Genomic DNA, 10,376 nt, shown 5'->3' on the forward strand with positions numbered 1-10,376 from the left:
TTTCTCAGCATCCCGCCGCCTCCCCATCACCTCACTTTCGGCTGGGTCTACTCATAGATACCTACGAGCTATACATTCATAGGGGGGAGTACTCTGGGGTCGGGCCGAATTCCGAGCTCGGAGCCCTCCCCCCGGACAGCAAGCCAAATATGCATTATAATATTACATCAGATTTCATTAATATGTGAACTCGTGAAATTAGGGGCCGCTAAGATGACACCATTCTCTCTACACAGACTTTAAACGCGAACCTGTGATAAACGCTGATGGCGTTCACATGCGCATTATGAATTGGTTCTATAGTTATGTGCATTTGAATATATGTGCGCAGGTTTGTAATTCCCTACAAACCAAGCCTAAACAAAGTACTGGTTTTTCCTCATAAATTTTTATACAGAATTTTATTTTATTTTGTCACTTCGGGGTAGGTAAGTGAAACGAATTTTCCCGACAAAGCTTTACCTGTAGAGTGGTAAAGGGATCCTCCATAGGGAGAGACTAGTTGGCACTTCAGCACTGCGTTGTCATCGGGTCCAGGCGAAGGTCCTTCGTCAGATCTGGATACGGCCTGGATCCGGCAGGTTGCAGGAAAACCTCGGGATAAACAAAGACACTAAAATTTGCATAGATGCCATTCTTCTTATGGTGTAGCGAGTACATCAGGATTTATGGGAAGTGTTCCCGGTTCCGGCTGACCTAATCTATGCAGCCTAACATTGAATTATAGAAGTCTATAATGTATTATGTGAATGCCAGGTCAAAGAGATGTGTCTTTAATCTAGCTTTGAACTGACAGAGTGTGTCTGCTTCCCGGACAATGTTAGGAAGACTGTTCCAAAGTTTTGATGCTAAATAGGAAAAGGATCTACCGCCAGCAGTCGATTTTGATATTCTAGGTATTATTAACTGGCCGGAATTTTGAGATCGCAATAGACGAAGGACTATAATGCGTTAAGAGCTCGCTTAAGTACTGCGGAGCTAAACCATTTAGTGCTTTGTAAGTAATCAGCAACATTTTTAAATGTATGCGATGTTTAATAGGCAGCCAATGCAGTGTTGACAGAACAGGGCTAATATGGTCATACTTCCTGGTTCTGGTAAGAACTCGAGCTGCTGCGTTTTGAACTAGCTGTAGTTTGTTTATTAAGCATGCAGGGCAACCACCCAGTAGAGCATTACAATAATCTAGCCTTGAGGTCATGAACGCATGAACTAATTGTTCTGCATTTGTCAATGAGAGCATATGGAGTAATTTAGATATATTTTTAAGATGGAAAAATGCGGTTTTACAGATACTAGACACGTGACTTTCAAATGAAAGATTGGTATCAAAGAGCACACCCAGGTTCCTAACCGACAACGAAGACTTAACAGAGCAGCCATCAAGTGTTAGACAGTATTCTAGATTATTACGTGAGGACGTTTTTTTGTCCAATAATTAGAATCTCTGTTTTTTTCAGAATTTAGAAGTAGGAAATTATTAGTCATCCAATTTTTTTATATCAGCTATGCATTTTGTTAATTTTGTGAATTGGTAAGTTTCGTTGCAGCTGATACAGCTGAGTATCATTAGCATAACAGTGAAAGCTAATTCCATGTTTCCTAATGATATCTCCTAAGGGTAGCATGAGTGAACAGCAACGGTCCTAGTACTGAGCCTTGTGGTACGCAATACTGAACTTGTGATCGATAAGACATCTCTTCATTTACTGCTACAAACTGATAATGGTCAGATAAGTATGATTTAAACCATGCTAGTGCAATTCCACTAATGCCAACATAGTTTTCTAGTCTATTTAAAAGAATGTTGTGTTCAATGGTGTCAAATGCAGCACTAAGATCGAGTAACTTTGACAGAAAGGGTAGATTCGAGATCGGCCTGTAATTGACTAATTCTGTAGGATCAAGTTGCGTTTTTTTAACAAGCGGTTTAATCATAGCCAGCTTAAAGGTTTTTGGTATGCATCCTAGAGACAAAGACGAATTAATGATATTAAGAAGAGGATCTATGACCTCTGGGAGCATCTCTTTCAGTAGCTTAGTCGGTATAGGGTCTAACATACATGTTGTCGATTTAGATGAATTAACGAGTTTGCAAAATTCTTCCTCTCCTATAGTAATAAATGAATCAGATTTTTCCTCAGGGACCCTACAATGCACTCCCTGATGCAATACTGTATTAGATGGTTGCATAGTTATAATTTTGTCCCTGATATTATTTACATGAGACTAGATAATGATCTGAGATGTCATCGCTCTGCTGCAGAATTTCAACGGCATCAACATCTATTCCATGTGATAATATTAGATCTAGAGTATGATTACGACAATGAGTAGGTCCTGACACATGGTGTCTAACTCCAATAGAGTTTACAATGTCTTTAAATGCCAATCCCAATGCATCTTTTTCATTATCTATGTGTATATTAAAATCACCAACAATTAGTACTTTATCTGCAGTCAATATTAATTCTGATAGAAAGTCAGCAAATTCTTTGATAAAATATTTATGGTGCCTTGGTGGCCTGTATACAGTAGCCAGCACAAATCTCAAACGTGATTTATCGTTTACACTATATACAGGGTGGGCCATTTATATGGATACACCGTGGTGGCATGGGAGTGGTTGGTGATATTGAGGTCCTGTTTGTGGCACATTAGTATATGTCATGGTCACCACCCATCTTGAGGAGTTTGCCCCCTCACATGTACTGGTGTGCCACAAACGGGACTTTGGTGTCACCAGCCATTCCCATGTTGTTGCGGTGTATCCATATAAATGGCCCACCCTGTATATTTACATTAAGCACCAACACTTCAAAAGAAGTATATTAAAAACTGAAACGGAAAATATTGATTTCTAAGTGGTTTTGAAAATATTACTATAAATTACAGCAACACCTCCTCCTTTGCGTTTCAGACGAGGTTCATGTTTATAACTGTAATTTTGTGGGGTTGACTCATTTAAAGTAATGTAATCGTTTGGTTTTAGCCAGGTTTCTGTCAAACACAGCACATCTAGGTTATTATCTGAAATCATATCATTAACATTAAGTGCTTTTGGAGTAAGGGATCGAATATTCAGCAACCCAAGCTTTATCATTTGCTCATCTGTATTATATCTGTTTTTTATATGTTGAACATCAGTTACATTTTTAACCTTAGATGGGTTTGGACGTTTTTTGGATTTCCAAATTCGGGGAACAAACACAGTCTCTATATGATAATATCTAGTTGAAAGAGGCTCTATGTCAGGGTTTCTCAAACTCGGTCCTGGAGGGCCACTGTCCTGCACAGTTTAGCTCCAACCCTGATCAAACACACCTGAGCAAGCTAATCAATGTCTCCAGGATCATAGATATCCATAATAAAGGCTAGATGTCTTAAGGCGGAGTCACTTCCGGCATCACCGGCGGCCATCTTGCCACAGGGAAGCTTTCTGGCGAGCTCTGTGGCATCTATTCGGTTGTTAAGTCGTGACGTAACCACTCTCCGATAATACTCTTTCCGGGTCCAAAGTCGAGGTCCTCTCTACCTACCTACCACTTTCGCTAGTGTTTTGGTTGTTATTGAGTGTTTTTACAATGCCGCAGTGCTGTGTCCCGTGTCCCGAGCAAACTCACTTCAACCTCGTAAATCTTCTTTTTCATTGATGCCTGGACTCTACCCTTAATTATCAATCAATCAATCAATACATTTTTATTTATATAGCGCCTTTACAACAACCAGAAAGGTGCACAAAGCGCTTTCCATAAAACACATAAAAATGGCAACAGGATATAAAAATTGCAAATTAAAGCTAATTTAAGCAGTTAAAACAAAGTAACTAACACAACGACTAAAAACACAGAAAAGGTGGTTACGTGTTGAAAGCCTTCCTGAAAATAAACGTTTTTAACTGCGATTTAAAAACACTAAACACAGTTATGTTACGAAGGGGAGTAGGTAAGGCATTCCACAAAGTAGGTCCCTGGATGGCAAAAGATCGGCCTCCAAACTTTTTGCATCTAAACTTAGGGATAATCAAAGAAATGCTCTAAGAGGAGTGGAGGGTTCTGGCAGGTTGGTATACAGTGACCAGCTCGGAGAGATATGCCGGGGCCAGACCATTGATGGCCTTATAAACAAACATCAGAACCTTATACTCCACCCTAAACCGTACCGGGAGCCAATGAAATGAGCAGAGGACGGGGGTGATGTTTAAACGTTTATGGGTATTGGTAAGGAGACGCGCTGCTGCGTTTTGAACCATCTGAAGACGGTATAGAAGTGATTGGTTAAGCCCAATGTAGAGGGCATTACAGTAATCTAGCCTTGAGCTGATAAAGCCATGAATGGCTTTTTCCAGATCAGCACGGGACAGGAATGATTTCACCTTACTAAGGAGCCTTAGCTGGAAAAAGCTAATCTTAACAACTGCACCAATCTGTTTGTCAAAATGCAATCTATTGTCGAAAGCAACACCCAGGTTACGAACAGTGGATGCAAACTGGGGCGTGAGGGGGCCAAAACTGAGAGAGCTGCAAGGTGAGTCTGGGGTGAACAGTATATACTCGGTCTTACCTTCATTTAAATGAAGAAAGTTTTGAGAAAGCCACTGTTTAATGTCCTGGGTGCAGTTATGGAGTGGGTCTAGTGCTGAATGATTGTTCAAAACTACAGGAAGATAGACTTGAAGGTCATCGGCATAGAAATGAAATTGTACGTTGTGTTTTGAAATTAGTTGACCAAGTGGCAGCATATAAAGGGAGAACAGGATAGGACCAAGAATAGAACCCTGGGGCACACCAGATGATAAAGGGGCAGCTGTGGAGGAAAAGTCATCAAGCATTACTGAGAATGTTCTGTTGGTAAGATATGACGAGAACCAGTTGAGCACCGTGCCCTGCAGACCCACAACATGTTGTAGACGGGAGATGAGGATTGCGTGGTCCACGGTGTCAAAAGCAGCGGTAAGGTCAAGCAGCACCAGAACCACTGAGTTTTTATTATCCAAGGCTCTAAGAATGTCATTATGGACCCTCAGTAAGGCTGACTCTGTACTATGCCTAGACCTAAAGCCAGATTGAAATTTGTCCCCCATACCATGCAAATTGAGGTATGACTGAAGCTGGGAGAAGACAAGCTTTTCCATAAGCTTAGACAAAAATGACAGGTGGGATATGGGGCGGAAATTAGACAGTACTGAAGGATCAAGGTTTGGTTTCTTAAGTAGCGGTTTAACAATGGCGTGCTTGAAAGGAGTGGGAACAACGCCCAGACTAAGACAGCAATTCATGAAGGAGACAAGGAAAGGGCCTACGATGTCGATGGCTTCTTTCAGAATCCTAGCAGGAACAGCATCTAGAGGACAGGAGGTTGGCTTCAACTCATGAACAGCTTTTTTGAGATCAACAAAAGAAACCACCTCAAAATTCTCCAGCACACATTGTGTCGCTTGGGAGGGAGCAATGACAACAGGGGCTGGTATGATAGTTTGCCTAACAGACAGAACCTTATCAATAAAATATTGTTTAAATACATTGCATGTATTAACTGAAGCATCATTCAATACAACAAGAACTGGATTTATAACAGAGTTTATAGTACTGAACAAGATACAAGGCGGTGGCTATTGTTATTAATGAGCTTGGAGAGATACTGACTTTTTGCTTCCTTCACGGCTCTCTGATAGGTGACAAGGCAGTCTCTAAATACCTCCAATGACACCTGCAGCCTATCTCCTCTCCTTTTCCGCTCAGCCTGCCTGCACTGGCGCCTGAGGGACCATGTCGTCTCGTTCAGCCAGGGGTCCGAAGAGCCATAAGCATACTTCACCCTGTAGGGCGCAACTGAGTCCATAATCCGGGAGCAGGTGATGTCGAATGAGGAGAGGAGAAACTCTGGACATAGAGGCGGGGCCAGTTCTACAGTGGAGGTGATGTTAGAAGCAGAAAAGGCAGCGGTGAAGTCCTCAGCTGTAGATGGAGTAATAATATGCCAACGCCGGGGGGCAGTGGATACGGGTGCAGGTGGAACAGCACAGATGTCAAACCGTATGAGGGAGTGATCAGAGACGGGAAAATCCAGAACCTCACAGGATGACACTGTCACCCAACGAGAAATAATAAGGTCAAGAGTGTGACCTAGTCTATGAGTAGGACAGGATATGGACTGGGCAAGGTCTAATGAATCTAAAAGAGCCTTAAAATCATTAGCGGACTTATCAGAGGGGCAACAAACATGAATGTTAAAGTCACCACAGATTAAAATATTGTCAAACTTTGCCAAAAAGTCAGACAAAAACTCTGAGAAATCATTAAAAAAATTCCCATTTCGTTTTGGGGGTCGGTAGATTACTGCACAAAAGATTGGATTAGGTAGAGTGAGTACAAACGTCTGCAACTCAAAACTGGAGTACCCTCTAGTGGACAGTTGACGGCACTTCAGGGACTGTCTGTATATACTGGCTATCCCCCCGCCCCTACCCCAGGTAAATTATGCCACCTGAGTGATGAGCTACACTAACCACTCTGTTGGTGTTAAAGGAATTTAAACCCTTTTTGACCGCCAAGGGTGCCTCACTAAGAAGGACGTGATCGTAAATAAATGTACAGGTTCCACCATTGTTATTTCTGGACGAGAGGAGCGCTTGGACCCGGAAAAGGCTAAACGTCACGCGTGACGTCAGACTTAACAATCGGATAGTAAGGTGAGTGATCAGCACGAACACAAATCCTCTTATCTCGCTGAAATATTGACGGATTTACAAACGATTTGGTTTCTTACAAACGTTATTAACATGGCTATAATTCTGAACAAGTTGAAATTGCAGATTTTCTTTTCGAAAAGCGACTTAATCGTGCAGCATAGTTGTGTATCACGACTACTTGCGCAAGTTATCAAGGTAGAGATCACAATCGAGCTGTTCGATTATAAAGGTTTTACTGACACCAATTACGATTTTATGACAACTTATCTTTTTGTCTAAATTACAATATTTGTGGATGTGGTTGTAGTTAGTTGCTGGCTAACAATAAGCTTTGAGTGAGACCTATAGCAGCTAACATTACAGTCTCTGCAACGGGGCCAGAGCAAATTACCAGAGTGGCTGGTGTCTCTATTTTTGATCGAATCACCAATTACTAGGGCACAATCAACAGAATTCTCAGTGGGTGTTTCACTGAGCGGGGCAAATCGATTTGTTATGGTAATCGGAACGGAAGAGTGTTTTTTTGATCCGCGACTAGAGCGATCCCTCACTGTCACCCATTTGCCTTGCTGCACAGGCACTAATTCAGCCGGAACCGAATCATGTAAAGAGTTCACTATGCTAGGCGCATCCAAAATAGTATCTAAAGCTCTAGCACTCTTACTATCCTCAATTAAAGTTTGGATGCGTGTCTCTAGTTCTGAAATCTTCTCCGTCAGCCTAACTGACTCCTTGCATTTATCACATATAAATCCTATATTGCCGACAGAGAAGGCTATGTTAAACATGTGACATGAAGTGCAGGTGACAATAACAGGAAAATACATTACTCACCGTGTTTGTTGACTGATTCTTACTCACCTGGATTTTTTATGAACTCAAAGGCGCGGGCACGCGAGAGAAAAAAAAAAAAAAAAACTGAGTGCACGGGTGGCACATTAACAGGCTAGCGAGTTACTAGCGTGTTGTGCTAATAATAACGGAAGCTAGCGATGTCAGGTTAATCTGAGATGTTGGGTAAGCTGTATTTAGTAGTATAAACAACTAGAAATGATAGTAAATGATGGTTCAAAACAGAAATAAATACGAGGCTAAGACGGAGCTTACAGCACCGAAGCAAACAAACTCACAGCAGGCAGCGAGGCAGACAGGAGCAATCGATCAGTGATCCGAAGATCTTAAAAGAGCTTGCGTGCTTCTTCCAGCCCCCTTTTCAGTTCAGGCGGCTGGAAATGTTCTAATTGCAACCAAAGGGCCCGATCACAAAACCTTGCAAACAAACGCTGTTTCAATAGTGACAAAAATAAAGCACAAAAATTCTCAGAAAAAGAGCACTTTTCCTCTTCAAAACACACGGCGGCCCGCCCCCAGACTTTATTCAGCTCCTATTCACTTGGGCCAAGGCCTGGGAAGCCATCCCCGATGTGTCAAAATGGGTACTGAACACAATAAAACGAGGCTACTCGCTCCAATTCGCTCGCAGACCTCCGCGCTTTCATGCCGTGGATCGGTAAGGAGCAACGTGGCTCACGTCCTCCGCACCGAACTGTTAAACCTGCTAGCAAAGCGGGCTGTCGAGACAGTTCCCCCTTCACCGAGCGAGTCAGGCTTTTACAGCCGTTACTTCCTCGTGCCAAAAAAAGGATAGTGGCCTCAGGCCTATTCTAGATCTCAGACACCTGAACAAGGCCCTCATGAGACGGCCATTCAGAATGTTAACGACCAAACAAATCCTCTCGCAGATTCGCCAAGGGGATTGTTTTTTGTAAGTGGATCTGAAAGATGCTTACTTTCACATCCAAATAGCCCCCCATCACAAGCCATTCTTGAGATTCGCCTTCGAGGGGCAGGCTAATCAGTATACAATTCTGCCATTCAGTCTGTCACTGGAACCTCGTACGTTTATGAAATGCATGGATGCAGCTCTCTCCCCCCTGAGACAGCAGGGAATGCGCATTCTGAACTACCTCGACAACAGGCTCATTTTGGCCCAGTCAGAGGCTGAGTTACAGACTCACAAGTCCTGGCTCCTCAGCCATCTAGAATGCCTTGGGCTCAGTATAGGGCTCCAAGAGTGTACTGTCCCCCAGCCAAAGTATAACCTTCCTGGGAACAGTTATCGAATCTGTTCAGATGAGAGCTTGGCTCACGCCAACCCGCGCTCTCTCCAGTCAACAGGGGGGCTCTGTGCGAGGGCAGGCCAACCTCCGCCCTCTGGTCGAGCTCAAAGAAACGCCTACACATCAACTACCTCGAAATGAGAGCAGTCTTTCTAGCCCTCAAAATCTTCCTCCCGAGCCTGGCGGGACACTATGTCCTGGTCCGGACGGACAACATGGCAGTAGTGTCATATATAAATCGCCAGGGTGGTCTCAGGTCAAGCAACCTGTACACCATGGCCAAGCAGCTTCTGTTACGGGGCACATGCCAACCTGCGCTCGCTAAGAGCAGGGCATGTACCGGGCATACTGAACCAGGGAGCAGACATGCTATCTCGAGACAATGTCCCCCCTGGGGAATGGTCTCTCCACCCTCAGACGGTTCACTTAATTTGAACTGTCTTGCCACGAATGGTCCAGTCACCCTCTTTATGCATTTCCTCTCGATGCTCCCTCAGGTCATCGTACGGATCAGGGAGAGCAAGTGTGCAATCCTCCTAATAGCCCCTCTCTGGCGGACCCAGACATGGTTCCCCGAGTTGATGCAGCTGCTAGAGACAGCTCCTTGGCCTATACCGCTGAGGAAGGACCTCCTTACTCAGGCGAACAGGACGATCTGGCACCCCCGCCCAGACTTGTGAGCCCTCCATATATGGCCCCTCAACGGGTACCCGGGGACCTCCCAGAAAGAGTCCTAAGCACTATCGCCGAGGCTAGAGCTCAGTCCACGAGACACCTCTATGCCCTCAAGTGGTCAGTGTTCACCAGCTGGTGCTCAGCTCGGAACCTAGACCCCTACTCATGTGAAGTACCACTGGTACCTTCATTTCTACAAGAGCTACTGGACGCAGGTCATACCCCCTCCACACTCAAAGTATACGTGGCGGCCATAGCAGTCTTCCATGCTTCTGTGGCCGGCCAATCCTTAGGAAGGATCTACCTGGTCGTACACTTTCTCAAGGGGGCCAGGAAGGCTGAACCCACCTCATCCTCCCTCTATACCCTCATGGGACCTATCCATGGTCCTCATGGCCCTTAGGGGACCCCCTTTTGAGCCGCTTCAGTCGGCTGACTTAAAGCCACTTTATGCTCAAGATCGCACTCCTGCTAGCCCTAGAATTTGTCAAGCGAGTGGGTGATTTGCAAGCGCTCAGCCTTGAGTTTGGGCCCAATGATTCCAAATTCGTCCTCAAACCAAGACATGGCTATGTACCCAAGGTGCTCTCAACTCCATTCAGAGCTCAGGTAATTGTACTGCCTGCCCTGTTGGAAGACGACAGAGAATTAAGTCTACTCTGCCCCGTCAGGGCTCTCAGAGTTTATATAGAGCGTTCTGCTCCGTTCAGGCAGTCGGAACAGCTCTTTGTATGCTTCGGTGGCCGCACCAAAGGGCTCCCGGTCACGAAGCAAAGATTGTCAGGTTGGATAGTAGATGCTATCTCTTTGGCCTACACTTCAATGGGCCTTCAATGCCCCATAGGCGTCAGGGCTCATTCCACAAGGGGCATGGCCTCTCTTCATGGGCA

The sequence above is a fragment of the Leuciscus leuciscus genome (assembly GCF_965113295.1).
Source record: "Leuciscus leuciscus genome assembly, chromosome: 12".
Classification (NCBI taxonomy): domain Eukaryota; kingdom Metazoa; phylum Chordata; class Actinopteri; order Cypriniformes; family Leuciscidae; genus Leuciscus; species Leuciscus leuciscus.